The sequence below is a fragment of the Dysidea avara genome, chromosome 11 (assembly GCF_963678975.1).
Source record: "Dysidea avara chromosome 11, odDysAvar1.4, whole genome shotgun sequence".
Lineage (NCBI taxonomy): Eukaryota > Metazoa > Porifera > Demospongiae > Dictyoceratida > Dysideidae > Dysidea > Dysidea avara.
In genome coordinates this window covers 24,180,258-24,193,607 of record NC_089282.1, presented here as the reverse complement: position 1 = coordinate 24,193,607, position 13,350 = coordinate 24,180,258, and the positions used below count along the sequence as shown (strand labels likewise).

The following is a 13,350-nucleotide window of genomic DNA, read 5'->3' as shown; positions in this document are numbered from 1 at the left end:
CAGGTGCAATAATTATTATGTGCCTCTTTCAATCTGCAGTTTACCAGGTTCCTGGCATTCATTTATATGGTAAGTGTTCCAGTCAGACTCTAACTTACTTCTCTTAGCCTTGTTGTGTAGCTTTTTACATAGCTACTTTTATGTCTTTCTTTATTAATTCTATCCAGGGTAAACTGTCACATGAATGTTTTACTTTGTGAGGAACATGGTTAGGCCACTCCAAATAAATTCTCTGTTTCCCGTCCACCGCCGCATCCAGTTACTGTCAGCTCTAAATATTCCATTATTCCGTATTCTTCCATTATTTTCCGGCTATTGTTGCATACTGACAGGCTCATTTGAAACCATGTCAGCTCACGTGTTAGCAGTGCTATCAACTGAAGCAGGCCCGTAACCAGGGTTTTTGGTTGGGGGGTTCTTTTCAGGAAAATGTGGACCCTTTTAATATATACATTAGCTAACTTGTTAGGTTAGCTGCTTTGGCATGCGAAGCATGCCATTTCTAGGGGGGTCTGGGGGCATGCCCCCCCAGAAAAGTTTTGAAAATTAGGTGTCAAAAGGTTGAATCTGGTGACAATTTATGCATAAAAAACTAAATGCAACAAAGTATCATTTAATTGTCTTCATTCACATTATGTACACACAATGAGTTGTATAATGTGCAGTAGGTTAGTTTACATGTAGTGTATATATCTACCAAATTGATTGTACAAAAATCATATGAGTCCTTATTTATGATAACATTTCTGTCCATTTAGCTATTATAGAATACACTCAAATTCAGTCTGCGTGGGTGAAGTTTGGCAAAGCTATCTACTACCTTATCAAGATCTATACAAAAGTCATAGTGAATATGAAGAAGAGCAAGATTTGAAAGGCGATCTTTCCCCATTGAGGCTCTCATAAAATTAATTAATCATCTTAACCCACTGGCACTTCTTTCACACTCACAAGATGTGACCGGCACTGTGTAGGCAATCTGCAATAGAATGTAAATGTTTGGAAACATGTCTTTATCACATCCTTTAATTGCATCTGCAGCTGATGATGGCCTCTCCTTATATTGTTTTGGCATGTACCGGTTCTTCCATCGTTGGATCTCCATTTCAAACAATTCAGGAGATGGAAGATCTGAACTATATTGGTTTACACATGCACCCAAATCTATAGGCTTTGAAGAGCATAAAATGGATGGAATAAGACCTAATAGTTTAACAGCAGTGATAGATGAACCAGAGAATTGTTGGTCTATAAACATGATGATGTGATCAAGAAGCGGGATAGCAACATTCCTCTGGAAATATTCACAGGGAGAAATGGCTGGAGCATTACTGCGATGCTGTTGTCTTGAAGCAATTCGAGGCATTTCAACTGTGCTACCAACTTTATTTGTGATTCTACAAGCATGCTCAAAAATTTTTGCAAACCAGAGTCAAAATTTTGTCGCTCAAGTTTGTAGACTCTTAAAATTTCAGCTATCTGCTGGTGTGCTTCTAGAATACCCAGTGCTTGTTTCTGCAATTTGACTGTAATGCCAGCCAAATGTGATAGGTACTGATAGACAGTAAGAAACACTATTATAAATTCAAAATTGGTAATGCTGGCTAATAATTGTTGAGCATCACTACAGGATGCAGTATCCCAATCTGCATAAGTGTCACCGTACTTTTCTAAATGTCGCTTAAACCCAATCATTTCCAGAGCCTCTGTAATGAATACAAAAGCTTGGTAAAAATGCTGATAGGCACTTTGCCTCTCAGCCCACCTAGTTTTACACATAAGGCTTTCGACGTGTCTCATCGACTACATTATGTTTAACAATAACCTCAAGCAATCCAGATCGTTTAGGACTATTCAAGAAAAAACGACAGCAACTTTGCATTCGATCCAAAACATTCCTTACTTGAGGCAAGCTACAGTTTTTACTGATGACTAGGTTAAGGCAGTGACCATTGCAGTGGACATATGTGGCTAAAGGTGCTTCCCTTTTAATCCATCCTTGGACACCCACTGCATCTGAAGACATGTTACTAGCACCATCATACCCTTGGCCTCTCATATTTGATGCTGGGATGTCATTATCTTGCAAAAATTTCAATATAGCTTGCGAAATAGCTTCACCTGTGATTCTCTCCAAAGGCAAAAAGGCTAAAAATTCTTCTCTGATGTTATTTTGCTGATCTAAAAACCTAACACAAACAGACAGGTGCTCTATATTGTGAGAAGTAACCTCATCAGCCAGGATGGAATAATATGGTGAAGCATTTACTTCATCTATTATACTACCTAAAATTTGCTTTGCCATTACATCAATTAAATCATTTTGAATTTTTGGTGAAGTATAAGTGGCATTCCACATTGCAGGTGCCTGCAATTGATCCCTCAACACAGCATCTTGAATGGCCAAAAGCTTTAACAACGCTAAAAAATTTCCAGGGTTCCCAGATGCATCAATTTTCTCATTATCGCCTCGTAAAGCTATGCACTGCCTACCACAAAACAATACTGCACTAGCCAAGGATTTTAGTAATAATTGGTTTCGCTTAATGTTGGCAACTACACGTGCATCTTCGCATGCTGTTATGGTTGCATCTGGATGCTCAACCGTGTGCCTAAAATTGTCAGCTAATTCCATACAATTATGGTGATACGCTGAACCAACATGCTCCTTGGTTTTCTCACTCTTTTTATTCCATATTCGAAAGGGCCTACTTACAAGGTAGCCTTTTGAAAAATCCTTGCAGAAAATAGCACAGAAAATACAAAACATGCCATCAACATGCTCACTATACACCAACCAAGGATTTTCCTCCAGCCATGCATACCTAAAACTACGATTACATCCACCCAGATGCTGGGAAGGAAACACATGATTTTTTGATGGCACTCTGTGCTTTGTTAACAATGCATATTTCTGAGCAGCAGTAAGAGATTGCATAGCTCTGGTGAACTCAGTAGGTGATGCAGAACCTGCATAAATCTCACCAATATCCAATATTTGTTGAGTAGACATTGCTGATTCTTGCAAAGTAGTTGAGTGTGTAGCCTCAGTATCAGGGATCTCAGTGGATGAAATTTGATCGGCAATCACAGTTTCAGTCAACACATCATCTACATTTACAAGCATAATGATAGCTACAGATTGAAATACGCATTAATTTATGAGTGGACAGTCAGATCCACACTTTTTGCTTATAAGCTATAGCATAGTTAGCTACATTAACTACATGAGGTGGCCACTTAGTATAATAGTGGTAAGCTGGTACAACTAAGCATGCAATTACGCATGTTCTACGTAAAGGATCCCCCACTAGCTTTAACTAGCATTACCTGAAGTTTCATTTGCCTGATTGGGTGATATTAGGACGCGTTCAGCACTTTCATGTGAGCTTCCAGGCTGTCCACTATCGACGACCACAGCTACTGTGTGACTATCCAACGCTCTACCTACGCTCTCAGACTCCTTCTGCTTTTTGAAAAAGCTATCCAATCGCTGGCATGATGCAGCTGAGCGTTTCCTTTCCCGAGCTAACTGCTTTTCCCTTCCCATTACCAGATTTACCTCGAGATTTACACGAAAGACCACAATCAATTCCTCAAAACCACACAAGAAATGAAACCCACAATCAATTGCAATCTTGCAGGATCTTTCGTAATTGTGGGATTTACCCCCATGTACTCATATGGAGTAACTATCGATCACTGTGGCACAACTAAACTAAGGTGAGTAGTATTTAAAAGTGGACCTCTCTGTAAAGAGGGCGGTTCGTCCGAACCTACCGAACCCCCCCTGGGTACAGGCCTGTGAAGTCGGCACAAACTTCACGTTTGTGCGTTTGTGCTATTTTTGCAACTTCAAAAGGAAGGAACAAGCTTAAGCATGCTTTTATACAGCTTTTTAAAGTTGTGCCAGGCAAATAATGGCTTGAAAAGCTGCCAATCGTATAATGAATAATGGAAATGGACCGCCCGCCCGCATGCAAATATGCTCGAGTCTAGGACGGGAAACAGAGAATTTATTTGAAGTGGCCTTAGAGACAGCCTTACGGATTCATTGGATTGCTTGCTTAAAATTCTTGCCAAAGCTGTTCAACAGGTCTGGATTGTGGATCACTTGATAAGAAAGTATTTGCAAAAGTTGCCAGATCTCTTTTAATTAGTTCAGTGTTTCCTTTGTGGTACAAAGCAATTTTGTGTTGTTTGCACTTGGCATTGAATGTCTGTTTATATCAAGGTGAAAGGTTATGGCATCATGGTCTGAGATACCAGGCACAGCAGAAAGGTTTGCTATTTTAGCATAAGTACAGAAACAATTTGCAAGGTCTAACGTATTATCTAAGCAAGTTGGTAAGTGTACAAATTGTTCTAGACTGGTATCAAGACACACGACAGTGTGTGGTGCGGCCCAAGAAGCCGGCGCGCCACACCGTAGGTATATCAACAGGAAGAAAGAAAACGTCATTTTCACACTTTTGTATCTCGGTGATCCATTATCCACATTTTCTGCAGAGTTGTCCGCCAGCCAGGGGAGTCTACATACCAAATTTGAAGGAAAACGCTCAAGCCATTTCCGAGATACAAGCTGCCAAATTTCGTGTTTTTCTTCTTCGTTTTTCCCTTCTTATTCTTCTTCTTCGTGTTTTCGCACACTTGCAAAAATTGCTATAAAACGCAAACGCGTACTCCGATCGCCTTGAAATTTGGCACACAAAAAGGGAGTCCAAAGGCGAATTCTAGTATCAAATTTGGTGTAAAACCGATGAACGGTTCGGGAGTTATTACCGATTATTCGCGTAAAACAAGATCGATTTGTTGTCACGCCTACAGGGTAAACCGCTTCATGGAATGAGTTGAAAATTGCTATGTAAATGGAGTAACCATCGTAGGAGTGCCTTTTGGTGGTTTGAAAGGAATCGAGATAAAGACCATGGAGATATGACACAAAACGCAACTTTTGTCACAATTACGCGATCGATTTTTATGAATAAAAAAGTATTAGTTTTTACGCCTACTAGGCAAACCGCTTAGAGCAATGAGCTGAAATCGGTGTATAGCTGGAATAATCTTCATAGAAAGTCCTTGCAGTAGTACAGAGGAATCGGATTACAAAGTGAAACCACTGAGTTATGATTCGAAAGCCAACTCCGTGTAGCAAATGCGAGATCGAGATACTCTAATAGAACAGTCACCCTAATAGAGCATTCAGCTAATTTATTTACTCCATTATAGAATTCTATTACATTACAAGTTATTCTGTAGGGAGTTCAGCTGCAAACAATTAATCTTATAGACAGTTCAGCAAGAAGCAAGTCACCCTATAGAGAGTTCAGCTACAAATATATTGCTGTAGTGATTCAGACATTACAAGTCACACTAAATAGAGTTCAGCTATAAACAAGTCGTGCACCCTGTAGAGAGTTCAGCTACAAGCAATTCACTCTTAAGAAGTTCTGCTACAAACAAGTCTTCATGCAGAGAGTTTAACAACCAAAATCCACCATGTAAAGACTTCAGCTTTACTAACAAGTTACTCTGTAGAGAGATCAGCTAGAAATAAGAGAGAGCTCAGCTAGAAAATGTCACCTTGTAGAGAGTTCAGCTACAAAGAAACCATCATGTAGAGAATTCAGCTACAAACAAATCACCCTGTAGAGAGATTAGCTACAAACAAGTCACCCTGTAGAGTTCAGTTATGTATAAGAATTAAGTTACCTTATTACCTACAGTATGATTTTCTTTCATTGTTAAGTATACAAATATTTTTAAACAGACAAAAAACTGTACACAACATTTCTTCCTTTGTTCCAATATTCCTGCAGGAAAGAAAAAAAAAACAAGTTAGAAGGAAGCACCAAAGCCAGCCATTAACTGGCTTTGGTGCTTCCTTCTAACTTGTTTTTTTTTTCTTTTCTGCAGGAACTGTGGAACAAAGGAAGAAATGTTGAATACAGTTTATTGTCTGATTAAAAATATTTGTATACTTAACAATGAAAGAAAATCATACTGTAGGTAATAAGGTAACTTAATTCTTATACATAACTGAACTGTATAGCTGAAACTCCCATTGTTTGTTCTCTACAGGGTGACTTGTTTGTAGTCGAACTTTCTACATGATGGTTTCTTTGTAGCGGAATTTGGTACAAGGTAACTTCTTCTAGCTGATCTTTCTACAGGGCGATTTATTTGTAGCTGAATTCTCTACAGGGTGGTTTGTTTGTAGCTGAACTCTCTACAAGGTGACTTCTTATAGCTGAACTATCTATACAGTGATATTTTCGTAGCTGAACTGTCTACAGGGTGATTTGTTTGTAGATGAACTCTCTACAAGATGATTTGTTTCTAGCTGATCTCTCTATAGGGTAACTTGTTTGTAGCTGAACTCTCTGCAGGATGGTTTCTTTGTACCTGATCTCTCTACAGGGTGACTTGTTTGCAGCTGAACTCTGTACAGGGTGGTTTTTTGTAGCTGAACTCTCTACAAGGTGACTTCTTCTAGCTGATCTCTCTACGGGGCAATTTGTTTGTAGCTGAATTCCCAACAGGATAATTTGTTTGCAGCTGAACTCTCTACATGATGGTTTCTTTGTAGCCAAACTCTGATGTGGTTGTAGCTGAACTCTCTACAGGGTGATTTGTTTGTAGCTGAACTCTCTACAGGATGGTTTCTTTGTAGCTGAACTCTCTGCAAGGTGATTTCTTCTAGTTGATCTCTCTACAATGTAACTTCTTGTAGCTGATCTCTCTACTGGGTGACTTGTGTCTAGTTGTACACTCTACAAGGTGATTTGTTTGTATCTGAATACTCTACATGGTGATTTTTTGTAGCCAAACTCTCCGCAGGGTAATTTGTTTGTAACTGGACTCTCTACAGGATGGTTTCTTTGTAGCTGATGTCGCTACAGGTGACTTGTTTCTAGCTGATCTCTCTACAGGATGGTTTCTTTGTAGCTGAACTCTCTACAGGGTGATTATTTTCTAGCTGAACTTTCTCCCGGGTGATCACTTCACAGCTGAATCCTCTACAAGATGGCTTCTTCTATCTGATCTCTCTACAGGTGACTTGTTTCTAGCTGATCTCTCTACAGGATGGTTTCTTTGTAGCTGAACTCTCTACAGGGTGATTATTTTCTAGCTGAACTTTCTCCCGGGTGATCACTTCACAGCTGAACCCTCTACAAGATGGCTTCTTCTATCTGATCTCTCTACAGTGTGATTTGTTGGTAGCTGAACTCTCTAAAAGGTGACGTTTTCTAGCTGAGCTCTCTCTTATTTCTAGCTGATCTCTCAACAGAGTAACTTGTTAGTAAAGCTGAAGTCTTTACATGGTGGATTTTGGTTGTTAAACTCTCTGCATGAAGACTTGTTTGTAGCAGAATTTCTACAGAGTGAATTGCTTGTAGCTGAACTCTCTACAGGGTGCATGACTTGTTTATAGCTGAACTCTCTTCAGTGTGACTTGTAATATTCTGAATCACTACAGCAATATATTCGTAGCTGAACTCTCTATAGGGTGACTTGCTTCTTGCTGAACTGTCTATAAGATTAACTGTTTGCAGCTGAACTCCCTACAGAATAAATGTAATAGAATTCTATAATGGAGTAAATAAATTAGCTGAATGCTCTATTAGGGTGACTGTTCTATTAGAGTATCTTGATCTCGCCTTTGCTACACGGAGTTGGCTTTCGAATCATAAATCAGTGGTTTGTAATCCTATCCTTCTGTACTACTGCAAGGACTTTCTATGAAGATTATTCCAGCTATACACCGATTTTCAGCTCATTGCTCCAAGCGGTTTGCCTAGTAGTAGCGATTCCGGAATTCCGTAAATTTTGCATAAAATTTTCTCCGTGAATCTTCCATTGGAGAGTTGGCACAATCAATTCGCTGTCATACGAGTGATTGATCAAACAATTGGATCGTTTTTAGGGTTCTGGGGGCAAGGAATACGATGGTGCAGTTAGTTTTCTGCTACAAATATGTTTGTGCGGAGTTTTATGCCAATTATAATATTATTTTGCAATATAGCCACCACAATGTTATGTTCTCTTTGCAAGAAACAACCCAGCACATGTTAGTTACACCAAGGTGAACATTTTTGTCCATGTAGTTTTCAATATTACTATGCTAAAAGTCAGCAAATTTGCACCACAAATAGCTCATCTCTTTGATGCACCATTTTGGTAGCTGTCAAGGAGCTGCACATTAAGAGAAAAAATAATCATATAAGCAGCTATAAATCAACAGTACAACTCATTGCTTTGTATGCACATGGTATTATTGAGTGGAGGTGACTGGTACAGAGTGGTTGCACTTCACCATGCGTATGCTGTATTGACATCCACAAGATGCTAAATGCATACAACTATTTAATGGCTTTCTATGGATGTGACCTTTATTCAGAGGGTCTTACAAGTACGGTTACACTGTGGCCCATGTATTAAGGTATTTATAACAGAAAACAGAAGTTCAAAATGTAATAGCAAAGCTCAGCTATAAGCATTTGTTCAATTGTGCCATTTTTGGGACCTTTTTCAATGGAAAGATATGGAGAAAATTTTGCCTATTTTAAAGGACAAAATTGCTTATAACTCCACCATTCTATGACGGATTTTTAAAAACTAAGTGTTTATGAGATCCTTAGGGAGTACTGCACAAGGCTATGCTAAATAAAAACTATTTCCATTAATTTTAAAATTCGCTACAGTAGTAGGCGTAAAAACTAATACATTTTTTATTCATAAAAATCGATCGCGTAATTGTGACACAGCCTGTCAGGTTGGGTTTTGTGTCATATCTCCGTGATCTTTATCTGGATTCCTTTCAAACCACCAAAAAACCACCATCTTCAAGTAAATAAAGTAAGTGGTCCTGATCGTATTCCTCCCTATATTCTTAAAAACTGTGCCGAAGAAATCTCTCCAGTGCTAAAAGTGATATTCACCAAATCATTCACAACAGGTACTTTACCTAAAGACTGGCTTACAGTTAATATATGTCCAGTTCACAAAAAAGGAAGACGTGATGATGCTTCTAACTATAGGCCCATCTCTCTGACATCTATTTGCTCCAAAGTCCTTGAGCACATCATATATCACAACATCATGAATCACTTAAACAGCAACAATATTCTCATAGAGAATCAGCATGGGTTCCGAGCAAATCATTCCTGTGTCACCCAGTTACTAACACTAACAGAAGACATATCATATGCCCTCGATCACCGGAAGCAAGTTGATGTAATCCTTCTTGACTTTGCTAAAGCTTTCGATACTGCTCCCCATCAACGACTCTTTACCAAACTTCATTTTTATGGAATTCAGAATCACTGTGAAAAAAGAGGGATATAAGATGGTATTTCCAGTGGCTTATTGAATACAAAAAAGCTTTGTATAACCTGTATTATACTAACAATCTCATGTAAGACTTCAGTTAATGTGTTAAATATACTGAAACCATATATGTGATGGTATAGTGTGGGCATTATACTAGATATAAGCTATTTAAGGTAATGTGGTTAATAAACTGAAACCATAGATGCAATAGTATAGTATGGATTATACTAAAGTATAAGATGAGTATAATACAGGATTTATATTAAGGCTTATTTGTATTCAATAAGCCACTGGAAATACCATATTATATCCCACTTTTTGCACAGTGAATGACACTTATAACTGGATTAAGGCATGGTTTTCCAACCGCATCCAGCAAATCCTTCTTGATGGTATAACATCTAGCTCAGTAGCTGTAACATCTGGTGTCCCTCAGGGCACAGTCCTCCATCCTCTTATGTTCCTGTTGTACATAAATGACATCACCATCAACATAAAGTCGCCTTTACGAATATTTGCAGACGACTGTCTTTTGTACAGAGTTATTAACTCTCCAGAAGACACCATCATTCTCCAACAAGACCTAGATCAAATCTCAGATTGGGTCAAAATATGGCAGCTTAGACTAAATGTTACAAAATGTGCACTAATTCGATGTAGCAGATCCCTAACACCAATAGTTCATCACTATACACTTAATAATTCTTTCCTAAAAGAAATTGACCAGCATCTCTACCTGGGGATCATGTTGAATAAGACATTGTCATGGTTGTCACACATATCAAACATAGCTAAGAAAGCATCTAATACTTTAAATTTTATAAAGCGTAATCTGAGTGATTGTTCAAGAGAAGTAAAAGCACAAGCATATCTTACCATGGTAAGACCCCAAATGGAGTTTGCCTCAGTTGTTTGGGATCCCTGTTATAATGTTGATGTAGACAAATTGGAAAAAATCCAGCGTAGAGCAGCCAGGTGGGTCATCAGTGATTGCAACAGAACTAGCTCCGTGACACAAATATTAAATCAACTATCCTGGCCTACCTTACGGACACGACGAAAGATATCTAGACTGCAACTGCTCCACAAAGTTCTCCATCAAGACATATCCCTCAATTCCCCCATATTATCAATCCGTAGAGAGACAAACAAGACACTATCATCCCTTGCATTTTATCCTGCCCACACCATCAACAACATCTTATCAACAATCATTTTACTCAAGATCAATCAAAGAATGGATTGAACTGCCTGTATTTATTATAGAGATGACAAACTATGATGAGTTTACAACTAACTTGATATCACACTTTACAAACAATCAGCACCACACTAGTTAGTATGTAATTGTACCTAATACTGTGATTCCTTTTTTTTTCCTGGGCACACCAGCTGTGCTGACTGCCGAGTAATCATAAATAAATAAATAAATAAAACTAAATAAATAAAGGCACTCCTACGATGGTTACTCCACTTACATAGCAATTTTCAACTCATTCCATGAAGTGGTTTACCCTGTAGGCGTGGCAACAAATCGATCTTGTTTTATGCGAATAATCGGTCATAACTCCCGAACCATTCATCGGATTTGCACCAAATTTGATGCTACGATTCGCCTTTGGACTCCCTTTCTGTGTGCCAAATTTCAAGGCGATCGGATTACGTGTTTGCGTTTTATAGCAATTTTTGCAAGTGTGCGAAAACACGAAGAAGAAAAAATAAAATAAAAGAAAAAAAATCAAAACTTTGGCAGCTCGTATCTCGGAAATGGCTGGAGCGATTTCCTTCAAATTTGGTATGTGGACTCCCCTGGCTGGCGGACAACTCTGTAGCAAATTCGGTTCCAATCGGATAAGGGATCACCGAGATACAAAAGTGTGAAAATGACGTTTTCTTTCTTCCTGTCAATATACCTATGGTGTGCGCGCCGGCTTCTTGGGCCGCAAGACACACTATCGTGTGTCTTGATAATATGATTAGGCTTTGAACCTTATTCTTTCTTCTTGTTAGCATATAATATGAAGCATATACTGTAGCATTTTTTTAATAATTAAAGGGATTATCAAACAGTACCAAAACAGATTAATTTGTTTTACCGTGATTTTGCAGCATTATATTTTAGCTCTTACTCCAATAGTAGCTGTCTCTATGACTGTATCTCGTACAGATCCAAATCTTCAACTGGAAATATATGTATTCTGTGTACTTATATTTAAATGATTTGTGCTAGTAGAAATACATAACACCCCAAAATAAGTTTTAGTATTTCAAAAAAGTCTGGTGTCTATATGAGGTGGTACATGAGTCATACTTATGTAAGATTTATACTTTAGACTGTTGAATCTACAGTGCAATTTCAAGCCATAATGTTAACTGTACTTTTAAAAAGCTGGTGTCAACTTCATACTTTAATATACAGGAGTCATATAATTGTGACTGGGCCTGCGATAATAGGGCATGTGGGCACATGATTTTTGCCTAGTTTTTCACACTTTCATCACTCATCACTTTTTCTACCATTGTGCTATAGCATTGCAATTTTCAGCTCTTAGTAAGCATTTAATTGGCATCATGCTGGAAGTTACAGAATGGAAATATACTTTTCCAATACTGAGATATGACCTGTAGAGTGATGGGATGTAGTTTGTGCCCACATGCCCTATTTTCGCAGGCCCAGTCACAATTATGTTAGATTTATACTTTTGGATTTACAGTAAAGTCGTCCTTTGATATACAAAACAAATAGACAGAGATCAATTGCTATTTAGTGTTTTGTAGCAATGAAACACTTACAAACATGTCACATTCATGCACTTGTTTAGTTTCAAAGAGTCTACTCTTAGCTAAGAAATAAAAATTGCAAATTGAATTGTTGTCAAACCACAAGTGGAGAAGTTAAGTGAGTATACACATTGTATTTGTGTATGTTCTATATTACAGCATTTTGCATCTCAACTGATCAATGGAATCTTACCTTTACCAATTTCCATCTTAGCCTCCAGTATGTTTATCATTAATCGTGAGTATATAACACATTGCTCACTAGAGCTGTGACCTGGACCAAATGTAGTAACCAATTATAATTATTGATTCCCTATTACTGATTGATTAAAAGATTAATTGGTTTAATGATTAGTTTTACATCTTTCAATGTAATTATAGTACATTAACAGTGTTTTTTTAAATCAAGCATGCTGTTTGACATAAGAGTAAAGGGAAAGAATGGCTTTGTGATGTGTAATTAACAATAAGTGGCCTCCTTGTTCACTTTAGTACCCTCTTCATGACCAAAACTGTAAACAATTCTGTGGTCATGTGATCTAATTGTATAATTGGTTGTTGCATACATAGCCTGATTATCAATCACCCGTCAACAATAATTGATTGATAACCGATTATTGCACAACCGATTCACAGCCCTATTGCTCACACAGACTAGTTTGCATAAACATAAACTAAACAAAATTTCTTATACAAATTTGTCTATGGACACATTGAAGAGACGTTACTGGTTGACAGCTGGCATTGAGAGTAATAATTATTGCCATAGGATGTTTTAATCTTCTTTATAACCTGAATATTGCATACTAGCAATCTTTTTGCTACAACAGTTGTGTACTCCGCAAGTGTTTCTAATTGTTTGTCATCATCCACTGACTTCACATAGTCAATGTGCACATCTGCAGTATTTGTAAGTTACTATGGTATGCATGGCCCCACTTTACCAGTGGATGGTTCAACCAGCTTATCATAATTAGATTCCAAATGAGAAGAAAGAGTTATTGTTTTTAATTTAGTTAAATGCTTGCCTGACTAGAAATTGCGCGGCATACCTGCAGCTGCATGCTGAAATTACTTTTGCTTCACATATAAATTTACGCATGCATATCATGCATTGGAAACCATCATGAAATTCAATTACATTCAGAGAAATCACCAGAACTACAACACGTCTATGCAATTCCTTGCTAAAATCTTTGGGCCTTTCATGTACAGTCCTGCATATGCACACATGTG

General features: G+C 37.9%; 1 protein-coding gene and 1 pseudogene across 1 annotated transcript in view; one reads left to right on the top strand and one right to left on the bottom strand.

Moving 5' to 3' along the window:
• Positions 1-13,350, top strand: part of LOC136238710 (RAF proto-oncogene serine/threonine-protein kinase-like) — a 117,173-nt gene that overhangs the window by 87,006 nt on the left and 16,817 nt on the right. The window lies entirely within an intron of this gene.
• On the bottom strand, positions 917-2,359 carry LOC136237787 (52 kDa repressor of the inhibitor of the protein kinase-like; annotated as a pseudogene).